Here is a 15,548-nt window from a genome sequence, read left to right as displayed (position 1 = left end):
AGCAAGACAGGATCCTTACTTGTAAATATCTTCATCCTGTTTGTGAGTGCTACACTTACCCCAGGGAGGGGGGTAGCCTGCATACACTGTAAGGGAGGAAAAGAGGCTTGTTCTTCCCCCAGTTCTGACTGCTTTTTGCTCTGGTTGCTGCCTTGAAGTGTTGCCCCACTGCCTTGCCATCCTACGTGTGGCCAGCTGATTATGGACTGAAAACTTCAAAAACTGTAAACTGAACAAACCTTTCCTTCCTTGATTTTGAGTGTTGGGTATTTTGTCCCAGAAATGAGAGGTAAGTAACCAGACAAATACCAGCACAAATCTTTCTCTTCAGTGAACTCAGAGAAATAAGTAGTATAAATATCTTAACTATATACATATATACATACAAATATATGTATTTTTTTCCTTACAACTTGTCACACTAATGAAACAATATGATGTTTACACATCATGTCTTATTCATTTTCACTAATGAGTGTGTTCTCAAAATGCATTCATTTATCTATAAAAACCTCTGGTTTATTATTCTTTATAGCTGAGAAGTACTCCATTGTGTAAAAATATCACATCTTTTTATCTATTCCTCAGTTGATGGGCATTTAAATTGTTTCCAAGATCTGACTATTACAAACTGTGCTGCTATAAACATGGGTGCACACATATAAATGTGGTATTATGTTGTCATTTCTTCTGGGAATATGCCCAGAAGTGGAATAGCTGGGTCAAATGGGACCTCCAATCCCAGCTTTTTGAGGAATCTCCGGACTGACATCCACAGTGGTTGCGCCAGTCTGTACTTCCATCAGCAGTGCAGAAGAGTTCCTTTTTCCCCACAGCCTCTCAGCATTTGTTGTTCTTGGTTTTCTTGACCCTGGCCAGTCTTTCTAGACTGAGATAGAATCTCAGTGCTAATTTGCATTTCTCTAGTGACCAATGATGTTGAACATCCTTTCATATATTTTTTCCATTTGTATTTCTTGAGCTGAGAAGTATGTATTAATCTCAGATGCCCATTTTTGGATTGGGGCTTTGAATTTCAGGGGCCTGATATTTTAAAATTCTTTTTATGTTGTAGACAAAAGTCCTTTGTCTGAGGGACAGTTGAGTAAGATTTTTCCCCCAATTTGTGTTTTTTCTGTCTATTGGAGATTTCTTTTGACATGCAAAAACTTTTTAATAAGATGAGATCCCAGTTGCTGATTCTGGAAATATTTCCCACACAGTTTGATTTTTGTTCATGAATTCTCTGCCAGTCCTTACGTCTTCAAGATTTCTATCTACTGTGTCTTCCAACAGATTTAATGTTTCTGTTTTAATATTAAATGTATTGTTTCTGTTTTAATATTAAAATGGATTTTTGGTCCATTTTAACTTTAGTTTAGTACATAGTGAGAGGCATGAGTCTAGCTTTAAGTTTTGAGCATATGGAAAGCCAGTTTTTCCAGGACCACTTGTTAAAGAGGCTATCTTTCTTCTAGTGAACATGTTTGGCCCTTTTGTCAAAGATAAGGTGGTTGAGATTGAGTGTGTTTGTAGTTGTAATTGTATCTTCTAATTTATTCCATTGATCTTAAGGTCTGTTTTTATTTCAGTACCATGCTGATTTTATACAATAGCTTTGTAGTATAACTTCAAGTCAGGGATTGTGATCCCCCACTTTTGCCTTTGTTGCTCAGAATTGCCTTTGCTATTCTAGGTTTCTTCTGGTTCCAGATAAATTTTAGGAATGATTTCTCTAGATCTGTGAGGTATGCTAGTGATATTTTGGTTGGAATTGCTTTAACTCGGTATAACAATTTTGGGAGAATGGCCATTTTCACAAAACGTTTGTTCTTCCTATCCATGAACAAGGAATGTCTTTCCATTTTCTGAGAACCTCTTTGATTTCTTTTTTCAGAGTATTGTAATTTTTACTGAATAGATCTTTTACTTCCTTTGTTAGATTGATTCATGGGTATTTCAATTTTTGGATGCTACTGTGAAGGGTGTGGTTTTTCTTATTTCTTTCTCAGTGATTTTGCTGTTTGTGTGTAGGAGTGCTATAGATTTTTGAGTGTCAACTTTGTATCCAGCTACCTTAGTAAATTTGGTTATTACATCTAGAAGTCTTTCAATGGAGTTTTGAGAGTCTTGTATGTATAGCATCATGTAATGATAATTTAACGTCTTTCTTTACTATCCTTATTCCTTTTCTCTCTCTCTCTTGTCTAATGGTTCTGGCTAATGTTTCCAGCAATATATTGAATAGGAGTGGTGAGAGTGGATATCCTTGTCTTGTTCCTGATTCTAGAGTGCAAGCTTTCAGTTCTTGACCACGTATTGGCTATTGGTCATAGATGGATTTTATTATATTCAGATAAAGACCTTACATTCCAATTTTTGAGAAGTGTTGGAATTACGTCTTCGTTGAATTTCTTGTAGAATTCAGCAGTGAATCCATCAAGACTTGGGTTTTCCTTTGTTGTTACGGTTCTGATTATGTTTTCAATTTCATTATTTGAAACTGAATTATTCAGTAATTTTATGTCTTCTTGATCCAATTTTGGTAATTCATATGTTTTTAGGAATCTGTCCATTTCTTCTGTGTTATCAAACCTATAGAGTAAAGGTTTTTGAAGTAGGTATTGATGATCTTCTGTATTTCCACAGGGTCTGTAGTAATTTCACATTTTTCACTCCTTATTGCATGAATTTGAGTTTTTTTTCCTTTTTAATTTAAGATTAGCTAGGAGTTTATCAATTTTATTTATGCCTTCAAAGAATCAACTCTTTGATTCATTAGCTCTTTGTATTGTTTTCTTAGTCTTTCTTGTATTGATTTCTGCTCTGTCTTTAGAATTTCCTCCCTTTTTGGTTTAGGCTTGACTTGCTCCTCTTTATCTAGATGTTTGAGGTGCAGCATCAGATTGTTTATTTGTGTTAGTTCTGTTTTCCTGATGTGAGAATTCACTGCAACAAATTTCCCTCTGTGGCCTGCTTTCATTGCATCCCACAAGTTGTGGTAGGTTGTATTTGTGTTTTCATTTGCTTGTAGATATTGTTTTATTTCTTCTTTAATTTCCTCTGTGACCCATTGGTTGTTCAGGAGTGTATTATTTAATTTACATGTGTTTATGGAGTTTTTGCAGTTTCTTTTGTCAGTAATTTCTAATTTTATGGCACTATGATCAGATAATAAGTATGGCATAATTTTGATTCTTTTGTACTTACTTAAGTATGTTCTATTGGGTAGTGTATGGTCTCTTTTAGCTAATGTTCCATGTGAAGCTGAGAAGAATGTATATTCTGATGTTGTTAGGTGAAACACTCTGAAAACACCTACTAAGTCCATTTGCTCATATTCACGTCAAATCTCGTATTTCTTTGCTGATTTTCTGTCTAGTTGATTTGTCTCTTTGTGTCAGTGGGGTATTAAGTTGTCTTGTTATAATTGAGTTTTTGCTTATTTGATTTTTCATTTCTGTTAATATTTGTTTTATATAGCTGGGTGCTCCCATATTTGGTGCATATATATTTAGAATTGTTATCTCTTCCTCTTGAAGTTTTCCTCTAACTAGTATGTAGTGACCTTCTTTATCTCTTTTGATATTTTTGGTTTGAAGTTCACATTGTTGGCAAGCAGAGTAACTCCCCCTGCTTTGTTTTTTGGTTCTTGTTGCATAAAATATTGTTTTCTATCTTTGACTTTCAATCCATGAATTTCCTTGGGTTAGATTGGTTTCTTGTGCACAGTGTATGGTTGGATGTTGTTTCTTGATCCATTCTGCCAGTCTGTTTCTTTTAATTGGTGAATTGAGGCCATTTATATTAATGGTTATAATTGTTATATATTGGCTCATGTTTGTCATGTTATCGTTCTGCTGTTGGTTCTTTACCTTTCCCGGCTTTTTAAGTGTTTGTGCTGCTTCGTGGCTTTTTGGTTGGTGTTCCTGAAGTCATAGTTATTTTTATGTCTATCTAGAATATCTTTCAGTATTCTTTGCAGGGTTGGTTTGGTGTTCATGAAGTTCTTCAGCTGTTCTTTGTTGTGAAAGTATCTTATTTCTCATTAACTTTGAATGACAGTTATACAGAGCATACCAATCAGGGTTAGAGGTCATTTTCCTTTAAGATTTGAAATACTTCATGCCCTTCTTGACTTCATTGTGTTAAAAAGTCTTCAGTGGTTCTTCTGGGCTTTCTTTTATATGTAATCTGTATCTTTTCTCTAGCAGCTTTTAATATTCTGTTCTCATGTTGAATCTCTGAGATGCTGATTATTATATGTCTGGGGTATAGATTTATTTTGATTATGGCTAATGGGAGTTCTGTGTGCTTCACTAATCTGTATATCAGTTTCCTTTCCCATGTTTGAGAAATTTTTAGCTATTACTTTTGTAAATAGTCTTTTGATATCATTTGTGCTGTCATCTTATTTTTCATTTGCACCTATCAATCTTATATTATTTTTCTTTGCATCATCTTGTGACTGTTGAATTATTTCCTGATTCCTTGTTATCTTTAAAAGGTCTTTGCTTTCTTGGTTAGTAGCTGCAATTTTGTCATTAAGGTCTGAAAGTCTATATTCACATTCTTTCAGTCATTTTGCTAGCTTTCAATGGAATTTTTGATTTCCTGGATATCTCTTTGAATCTGTTTTATGTATTCTATTTATTCCTTATATTGTTCACTCAAGGTTTCCATCTTTTTGCTTTGCTCTTCAATTTTTTAAACTGTGGCTTGTTTAGGTGTTCAGCATTTCTTATTGTGTTTATCATTTCTTGTTTTACTTGGAAGAATATTTCTGATCTGAGTTCTTTTACAGCATCATGGAATTGTTTTTTTACTTTATTTGCTATCATTTCAGAAGTTTCAGGTGTATGGCTTACACCTTTTTCTATGTCCATGTCTCCTAGGCTTGTTTGTGATGGGCTGGAGGTTTGAGATTGCATTTTGCTCTTTCATTTTGTTGTTTTCCTGTGTTTCCCTGGGGAAGCCGAATGCAAGGTCTCAGTTGCTTCCCTGGTTGAGGATGTCTGTCAGTACTGCAGAGAGTTTCCCCAATTGAGTGAGGGTCACCAGGCAGGCCTTACCAAGTCCCTAGTGGCACTTGAAGGCTCTTCAAATGGGGCAAGTACATTGATCAGACCTTCTGCACACTCAATGTGGCACTCCGAAGCTCCCCAGCTACTTGAGGTTGCTGGGTGGGACTCTACCAGGTTCTGAGTGGCATGCCAAGGCTGAACAGCTAGATAAAGTACACTGTGCAGACCTTCAGCTCATGCCACACAGTTCACCAATGCTCCCCAGCTGCTTGCACTCACTGGGTAGGGCCCTAACAGGTTCCAAGTTAGGTACTGACCTTCCACAGCTAGGTAGAGTAGGTTGTGCAGGCCTTCTGCTTGCACTGCTGAGCACAACCCAGACCTGAGCAACCTAGCAAGGCTCCCTGGCTGTTTTGGGGATGCTGGGTAGGGCCCTAACAGATTGAGAGTGAGGTATCAAGTTTGCATGGCCAGGTAGAGTTTGTTGTGCAGGACTTAACATTCCTGCCATGGAACACAGGATGCTCCCCTACCACTCAGGGTGGCTAGGTGGGCACTCAATTATTTTTCAAAGTGATTTTTTTAAAATAAGAGAAAAGCCCTTGGCATTTATCTCTGCATGTACTATTCTTGGGGTTTTTCATTCCTTTGTGTTCTTCTAGACTTACTTCTGATAGTTTCCTTTTGCCTGAGTGCTTTCTTTAATATTTCCTGTGCTGCCCACATGCTGATGATGAACTTTTTTGCTATTATTTGCACAAAAGTGTGTATTTTACTTTCACTTAAAAATATATTCACTGGGCATATTAACATTTCTCTCAGTGTGTTAAGATGCATTACTCCTCTACGTTCTGTCTTTGCAACTTCTCTAAACATCAAACTATTATAAAATTAAAACTTATTTTTTTAGGAATGGATTCCCTACTTCAGTTATTATTATCTGCCTGTGTTGTGTCCAGTTGCTTACAGGGTAGGAGGGGTGGGGGGCAGAAGTGGCTTCCTTGCTGGGTTTCCCTTGCAGACAGGGCCACCTCCAGCAAGTGGTTGGGGGTATGGACTGCATAGTTTCCTTCCTGGTTTTCTTTGGCCAGCAGGGCCACCAGCAGTGCTCTGGGGGGCTTGTTTGATTGACTTTGCAAACCTGGGCTGGTAGTCTGAACAATTACTTAGAAAGTAGCATATACAATATAGTAATGATTGGCAATTTCCTACTGTCCTATTACTGTTTTGTTTTATCCCCTTAAAATGGGTTAAAGCTAATTGTTCCAGTAGGCACAGGGAAAAAAATTCACAAATATAATGTTAGATGAAAAAATCAAGGAAAAAAGAATGCACAATATAGTAATTGTTCATTTAATTATTAAAGTGGATTTATAAACAGAATTAGAAACCCAGAGAGTGGTTACCTGAATAAATAATCTAATGGGATATAACAGATAATTCTGAGCTCTAGTGATATCTGAAATTCAGACCTGTATGGTGGCCACACTATGCTAGCAAATTTATTTTGCATTTGTTTTTGAGCAGTATATTAACATTCACTTGTATGTGTGTAGATATTTAACTTGCAATTAAGTGTTTTGTAAAATAAGCAGATGTTTTTCCATTGTCCTATAATTTGCATTTTTTTCTGTTGAGAAGTCTGCCATCATACTTCGTTTCTGTTTACGTCCCCCCATCCAACCCCACATGGCCAATTTTAAGATTTTTCTTTTTCTCAATGGTTTTTAAGAAATTTTGTTAGTATTCAGTTGTTATGGGTTTCTTCTCATTTCTTGGTATTCATTAAACTTCTTACTCTATGAATTTTTCATCAAATTTGGAAAGAGCTGGCTTTTATTTTTTCATATATTTTAGCCTCTCCCTCCTAAATTGTGGATGAGTTCCCAAGATTGTACTGTTTTCTATTGTCTCTAAGCTCTTTCTTTTTTATCATTCTGTGCTTCCTTGAGATACTGCTTTTACCGATACCCTGAAAGTTGACTGAGTTTTCTTCTATATTATTTAATTCACTATTGATTCACCCAGTTTATTTTTATTTAAATTATTATATTCTTTTATTTGTAGAGTTCCCATCTGAGTCTTTTAAATAACTTCTATTTCTCTTCATATATGTGTGTTTTTCTTTTGTATCATTGAACATATTTATAAGATTAACTACGGCTACTTTAAGGTCCTTCTCACAATCCTGTAATATCGTGTCATTCCTGGGTCTTTTTTCACCCACTGATTTCTTTGTTAGTTATAAGTTAGGTTTACCTAGTAGTTTTTGACTGGATTCTGGATGTTTGATATTCTCTCAAGTGGTAGATTTTATTGTTTTCCTTTAAAGAGTTTTGGAATTTTTCTGATACAAATTTAAATTATTAAGAATAGGTTTGATCTTTTTGAGGTTACTGGTTAACTTTATTGCTGAAAGTCTAGACCAGTCTTAGCTCTATAGCTAATTTATCCCAAACAAAGGCCTTGGCTTTCAGAGGGTGATACAATGATCTCTCTACTCTGGCTTTTGGACATATGAACTACTCTCTCTCCCATGTATGACAGCTAAACATTTTTTGGCTTGCTGATTATTGAAAATTCTTTCTCTAATTTTGAGGATCTCTGCTCCAGGGCTGACAGATTAATATTCAGCAAAATTTTACATCAGTCATCTTTGAAGATCTCCAGATCCTTTTCTGGAGGTATCCTTCTCTGGCTCTCTGTCCTACAGAATCTAGCTTCTTCAGCTACCTGATTTCTGTTCTGTCTGCTGGGCTCAACAGGACCACAGGGCTGTGTTTTGACTGCCCCTCCTTATGTGTTATGATTTGGATTTGGGGTGTCTCCCAGAAGTCTCATGTGTTTGCCAGATGATTGGGTCATGGAGATGCTATACTCAGCATGAATCAGTCCACTGTTAAGTTCACATCTGATGTGCTGTTAAGAGGTGGGGCCTGATTGGAAGAGGCTGGTCACCGGGGATTTGCTCTGGAAGGGGATATCTCCTCCTCTGGCTCCTCCCTTTGCTCTCTGCTTCCTGGCTGCTACAACATGAGCTGTTTTTCTTTGCCCAGGCTCTTCCACCTTACCTTTCCAGACTTGGAGCAGAGCAATTATAGACTATAACCAAGAGCTAAAATAAATCTTTCCTGCTTTAAATAGTAGGTGTCAGGTATTTTGTTCCAGCTGTAAGAAAGTGACTAACAGGTGTGCTGTATCATGGAAATTGCCTCCAGACACCATCGAGCTGACTTTGCATACTCTCCTCTCTGGGGGCCACCGTGCTATGGTCTCTGTTTCCCAATGACTTGTAAAATTTGTTTTATATATTTCCATGTTCTTCTAGTGGTTTATGGTGAGGGGGACACTTTTGTAGCAGTTAATCCTTTATGATCAGAAGCAAAAGTCTTCTAAGGGGATAAACCTTTTAAGTGTAAGACTCAGAAGATGTCCACATTATTTCTACTAACATTGGGTTATCAGGATTTAGTTATATGCCAACATCTAGTTGTTAGGAGGCAGCCTAAATTACTGCTGAAAAACTGCTCTGCTATAGAGGAAAGAAGAAATGTACGACTGTTGTCTTTTCAACTATGTACCTCAGTTTGCAGTTGGGTTTCTGACCTTTGTAATTTAGAGTCCTGGATGACAGCCAGTAGAAACAGGGAAACATACATTCAACAACAAGGAAACATTTAATTTTTTACTTGACATCATTGGAATATAGTTTTACTGTCTGCAAAATTGTCATATGTTATCATTTATTTGTAGTTTGTTCTTAAATTTAGTATTTCATGAATGAGAAAGTCCTTGGTAAGATGTCTATTCTACATAATCATAAATTATGTTTATCAATTTTTCTAATCTTCAAGTTTATTTTTTCACCTATTATATACACTTTTAAAACACCTGGTACTCATTCATATAGTTTATCTTAATTGTAATAGTCATTTGCATAATGATTTGTTTCCAGGTTGCATTTCCCAAGAGAATGAAAGATGCATAGGACGCTCAGAGAGTTGTAGTTTCTCTTGTTCACAGCTGTACCTCAGCCTACCGCACAAGGAGTGGAATCTATTGAGCTTCTAAGAAGTATTTACATTGAATAAATGGTGACAATATAAGATGACATATCACTGTCTGGGGAACTCTAGGCTTCTCCACACTCACCTCACCCACAGAGGCTAAGATAGAAGGTATCCTGGTGTCTACTGAGTCTAATGCTGTGTACAGAGGGACAAACGGGCAACTTTCAATGAGAGTAGATGAAAGACTTGAAGCGATTGCATCCATATGGATTACTTTGTGGTGATGTGACCTTTTTGGCTTACACTTGAGGTATTTATCTCCTGTGGTGGAGAGTTCCTGCTTGAAAGCTGTGGCCATCCTGGGAAAGACCCTTGGGCTCTACATGAGGATGGATCACAATTATTTGGTTTTAGTCTTTTTGTTTGTCTGGAATTCCAGATTTATATCCAGGGTCTTATATTTATTCTTATTATTTTTGGCTAGGGATTGAACCCAGGGACTTGTGCATGCTGAGAACATGATCTACCACTGTGCTACACCTGAGCCACTGCTCACACACCCAAATGGATGTCCCAAGCATTTCAAATCCAAAGTGTCCAAATAAAATTATCTTTCTTGTGTCTGAAGGCTCCTCCTCTCTTCTTTTCCATCTCAGCAAAAGACAGCACATCTCCAGGTTGTTCATGTCATGAATGTAGGTGTTAGTCTCATATCCTTTCCTTTTTCTCTCAAATCTAACTAATAAGTAAGTTCTGCAGACTTCATAATTCACTTATTTCTTTCCATCTGCAGTCTCTCTGCATTGTTCAGGCTTCTTCCATTTTATATATTGTATTTTCAGTGGTCTAAAAACTGGTCTTGGAAGTCAGAATTGGCTAAATTTTTTAAACTCAATAAATATGAATTATGTATATATATATATATATATATATATATATCATGATGTTTTGATAATGTCTGTACTGTGAGATGTCAAATTAATTAACATATCCATCATCCCTCATCCTTATCATTTTTTGTGATGGTAGCATTTAAAAATAAATCTTAGCTATTTTCAAGTATACAACAGATTAATATTAACTGTAGTCTCTATGTTGTTCAGTAAATCCCCAGAATTTATTCTTCCTGTCTAACTAATGTGTTATACCTTCTAACTAACATTTCTCAGTTCTCTTCCTTTTCTCCAGTACCTGGTAATTACCATTCTACTCTCTTCTTCTGTGAGCTAGATTTTTTGTATTCCACAAATAAGCAAGACTGCTTTTCTTCCTGTACCTGTCTATTTCGATAAGCAAAATGTCTTGGCTCACCATTGTAGTGCAGCAGAATACTATTTAGCCTAGAAAGGGGAGATCCCGCCATTTGTGACTACATGGATGAATCAAACATTAGATTTGTGAAGCCTAAATTTAATTGGGTCAGTCATTCTTTTAAAAATTCTGTATCCTTTCATAATGTGAGAATAACATTTGACAATTTATCCCAGTTTCTGAGATTTCAGGTGACTGCTTCATGTTTACTTTCTGTGTGTGGCTCATGCACTCTCCTTTCTCTGTTTCCCACTGAGATCTCTCTGTATTTGTTTGACTTATTTCTCAAACTTGTCAAGCTGTTTCCTACTCTAAGGCATTTGCACTAGCTGTCCCCTCCAGGAATGATTTCTCCCCTGTCATGGTGTAACAGGCTCCACTTTGCCTTCTTATTTAAATAGCCATTTAGTTTCTATCATATCATTCCATTTCATTTTGCTGCAGAGCATCTGTTTTTGCTATCTGATAGTAATTTAGCTGTTGTTTTATTTTTTCCTTCTTCCCACCAGATTGTAAACTTGAAATCAGGGATATGATCTCTCTGGCTCAATGTATAACTTCAGTATTATGGTTACTCATGATGTACAGTAGATGTTCAGTAAGTACCTGCTGTGTAAGTTAATGGAATCAGACCACTCATTTGTTTTAGTGTAGGTTGTCTGCTTCTGTTACTACTTAGGCAAAAGGGCTTCTCTCAGCAATGTTGGCCTAGCTGAAAACAGATGATCATAAGGAGGTTCGGAGACATTAAGAGTATGATTTTGATGGTTTCTGTTAGCCAGTTTTCTGTTACTATTATCAATACTCAAGATAATGAACTTCTAAAGAGAAAAATGTTTGTTTTGTTTCACAGTTTTGGGAGGCCCATTCTGACCTGCTGGCTCATAGGGTTTGGACTTGTAATGAGGTAGCACATCAGGGTGGGAGCACATAGCAGAGAAAACTGATCTCGTGGCCAGGAAACAGAAGAAAGGCAGGGAGGAGACCAAAGCCCCACCACCCTTTGAAGACCTCCTCCAGGGACCCAAGGACTTCTCACTGGAGACTATACTTCTTCAGACCTCCTCCACCCACCGACAGTGGCCCTCTGTGCTCTGAGTCTTAAACACATAAACCTTTTGGCAACATGTAAGATACAGACACTAGCAACTTCTGACCTTTGCTTTTTCATCTCTCAGCAAGGGGGGCAGCACTGGGTGTCTGGCAAATGATCTGGGGCTCAGGAAGAATATGTATGCTCATCTTAATGTCTGGCAGAATCATCTGGGTTTAGAGGTCCTGGCAAGAAGGGACAACCCTAGTCCCTGTCTAGCTTCGTAACTACACTCACCTCTGCAAGAATTAGTTACATCAATACTGCTGGCAGTGCAGTGCATGATTAGCTTGGCTTGCAGTTTGCAGGAACTGTAGCTTGGCCATGATAGGATTAGGTTAGATACATACAAGAAGGAAAATTCTGACAAAGATGTGGTAAAATGGGAAAATCAGAGCATTTGTGTGGGATCCTGAGAAGGCTCTGGAATACCTGGAGATACTGAGTCAACTTTAATAAGTTTCTAGTGGTGGTATTTATGGATATAGGATATGATTGGAAACATAGTTAATATTTACTTGAATGCATTTTTTATTAAAAAATTGAAAGAAAGAAGGAGATTAAGATAAAAGAGGACATAACAACATAATAACACAGGTCAGGACAGAACAATTGAAGCAACATAGAGTTTCACCACAGGACAACCCAACATAACAGTAGCTACCATAGTGTCTCTTTCCTTGAAATATTTGAGTATAACTTCGTATATTATAGTATCAAACACAACATGACTGTGTAAAACCATTCAAGAGAATGAAAGTATTACAAGGTATTTAGAACCAACTAACAGAAAATGAACAATGGTTTCTATATTATCTCCTTGTCCATAAAAATTTTGTTTATCCTATTACATATAATAAAATCTAGTAAGATACAACATGATAAACTGATGGAGACAGAAGAACAAAAGCTTGATGGGACTTCAAAACAAGATGATATTAAATCATCACTAGCTATTATATTGTCTTGCTTTCCTCAAAATAACTGTTCATATCATCACAGACAATAAAATCAAATAACCCAGAATAAAACCATTCCAATTAATGAATGAAAACATTATAAGGCTTCAAAGCAATATAATGGGGAATCATGTTTACCACATACTTTTATGTATTATTACCATTTCTTACACTAGGGAAACTATTTGATATTTATACATGTGAGTTTGATTTATTTCGCTTATGAGTATGGTTTCAAACTGCGCCCATTTATTTAAAAATATCTCAGTGTGCTCATTCTTTATATCTGAGTAGTACTCCACTGTAGAAAAATACCACAACTTTTTTTACCCATTCCTCAGTTACCTGAATGCATTTTAAAAGTTAAACTAATTTATTATTCAAAGCATCACAGAATTTAATAGACAGGGGTCTATCAAATTGTTCTATCAGGACCAATTTCAATACCCCTCTGAGCCTAGGCAGGAGGGTCCTTCACCATGGAACTTAAAGGTGGTTTCTTGGCATCTAAGAAAACAAACAATAGAGAACTTGCTTTCACGCTGGAATCCCACTTACACATTAGAATTCTGATTATTAATATATCTGCACTGAACACAGATTTCCCTGAATTAGATCTTTAGCGATTTGTTTTTTTCCCATGTAACATAACACAGTGAATTTAAAACTGTCTCGCTGCAGGGAAGACAATCAGACACCAGCCATTTCCTGTTATTCAGTGTCATTCACGGGCCACGGGGAGGAGAACAGGAAGCCAGCCACTCGCTGTGAGCGGCATCATGCACAGGTGGCAGGGAGGACAAGACACTCCTTCTGGCTTGTGGACTTGGAGACAAGGAGGGCCAACCTCCCCACCCTGCTGATGTGGAGAAACACAGGCTGAGGTGATAGCTATTGAAGTAAAATACAATTTAATGCTTGTAGTGCTTGGTGTTTCACTGACTTTGCAGGTCTAAAGCTGCTAGTCTGCATCACTAATGCAGTGCAGTATCTATGGGGAATCTCCTTCTGAGGGCAGTAGCTACTTTTAATTCCCTATTATCTTGTCTTAAAGTCCTGTATCATTTTCATTGTTTTGTTTGGTTTAGTTTTATTCTGTTTTGTCTTGTCTGATTTTGTTATATCCCAATGGCCTGGGCAGCTCTTTCAAATGTAACAAAATATATCATGGTAGCTATTTTGGATTCATTCTTATCTTGTTTTGAAGTCCTGTATTGCATTCATTGTTTTGTGTTTATTGGTTCTATTCTGTTCTATTTTGTTTGATTTTGCTACGTCTGATGGTATGGTTAGCTGTTTTGAAAATAACAAGAGGCATTACAGTAACCATTTTGATATTTTATTATCTTGTTTTGAAACCATGTATCATTTGCACTGTTTTGTGTTGATTGGCTTTGTTCTGTTTTGTTTTGCTTGGTTTTATTCTCTTTAAAATAAAAAAGAGGAAAAAACCTCTCTCCTACTTAATAGTTTGATAGGGTCCGAATTATGTACCTCTTATATTCATATACTGAGCTCCAATCCCCAGTGTGACTGTATTTGGAGCTAGAGTCTTAAAGGAAGTTATTAAGGGTAAGAATGGTTCTGGGCGGGGTGTAATGCGAGGGTTCATGGACAGCCTTATAAGAGAGACATGAAGAACATGTATACTGTGTGAGGGCAGAGAGAAGGTGCCATCTACAAGCCATAAAGGTAAGAGAAGCCAGATGTGTTAGCACCTTGATCCTGGACTTCAGATCTGTGAGAAAATATGTCTCTGCTCTTTAAGTCACCCAGTCTGTGTTATTTGGTCAAGGAGGCCTAAGGGGACTAATTTCTTTGTTCACCTGAAGTACGAGTGAATGCTGATTGTAGACTTCTCTTTTTTGAATAAAATGGTTTTACTTTCTTCAGCTGCTTCTCATGAGAGAGGAAATGCCTCTCAGATGGGTGTAACCTATAGGGAAAGAGCAAAGGCTCCAGGGTAGACAGTTGCCTTATAATGTTTGGCAACTTGTATATACTATTTTCCTAAGTATAACTGATGAGCAGTGTTTTGGCAAATATTGACAGATTTCCATTATGTAACAAGGCTACCTGAGACAATCAGCTTTAAAAGAAGAAAAGGCTTATTTTGGTTCATGATTTTCTGGGTTCCAAGTTATGGTCAGTTGATCCATTTGCTTTGGACCTGCAAGACTACACATGATGGTGGATATGCGTAGTGGAGCAAACTGCTTAACTCATAGTGGTCAGGAAGGAGGGAGAGATGATGGGGATAATATAAAAGTAGAGATAAAGATGATAGAGATAGAGATCCCACAACTCTTTGAGATCCTGCCTCAAAACCTCCCACTAAGCTCCACCTCTTAAAAGTTTCTACCACCTTCTAATAGCATCAAGCCGAGGCAAGCCTTTAGCAGGGGCCTTCAGGACTTCTTCTACATTCAAATTATAGCACTTTTGTGACACTTTAACCCACTCTTTCCTAGGTTTGCTAACGGCCCATTGGCTTTGTGCTTTAAGTTCCTGAATCCACATTGGTCTGGTTAGATTTCATCACGTTAGGTGTACTTTATTTTAAAAACCATCTGTATACTTTGCTTTCTGCCCCCAAGTGCTTATTATTGGGAAACCAGTCTTTCTTCAGACATATCATGAAGATGTTGAAGTGGAAGAGGTCACGAATAGGACCAGGCAGTGTGAGTAATTACAATAACAACTTATATCTACCCAGAACTTCACCAGTTACTGATTTTTCTACTAGTTTAGGGACCCCAGAAAAATAGGAAATGATTTTTATCTTTCATGACCTTTTCTTTTTATTTTTTTATTATTATTATTTTTTATAAAGCCTACAGAACCCGGTATTCCCAGGCGGTCTCCCATCCAAGTACTAACCAGGCCCGACCCTGCTTAGCTTCTGAGATCAGACGAGATCGGGTGCGTTCAGGGTGGTATGGCCGTAGACTCATGACCTTTTCTTTATGAGTCTATCAGTAAGATTGAAATGGCACTGCTAATCTTAGCTTTGAAGCCAAATGACCTCCCTATGCTTCTGATGTCCACTAAGAATGAAGGAAAAGACTCAGTGATCTCTAAAGTCACTTCTCTTCAATGCTTTCTGCCATGGATAGCTGCACAACATACAATTTTCTTCATATAACATATT

The 15,548-nt window shown here is 37.1% G+C and overlaps 1 non-coding gene across 1 annotated transcript; it reads right to left on the bottom strand.

The window, feature by feature from the left end:
* Nucleotides 1-15,228: 15,228 nt before the first annotated feature.
* LOC111757240 (5S ribosomal RNA) lies at nucleotides 15,229-15,347 on the bottom strand. Its single transcript, XR_002791616.1, has one exon. It is a non-coding gene; the product is annotated as a 5S ribosomal RNA (ribosomal RNA).
* Nucleotides 15,348-15,548: the final 201 nt, after the last annotated feature.

This window comes from Cavia porcellus, unplaced genomic scaffold (genome assembly GCF_034190915.1).
Source record: "Cavia porcellus strain 051 isolate PalLab524CR breed Dunkin Hartley unplaced genomic scaffold, mCavPor4.1 scaffold_25, whole genome shotgun sequence".
Taxonomy (NCBI): Eukaryota; Metazoa; Chordata; class Mammalia; order Rodentia; family Caviidae; genus Cavia; species Cavia porcellus.
This window is presented reverse-complemented; position numbering and strand designations above follow the sequence as displayed.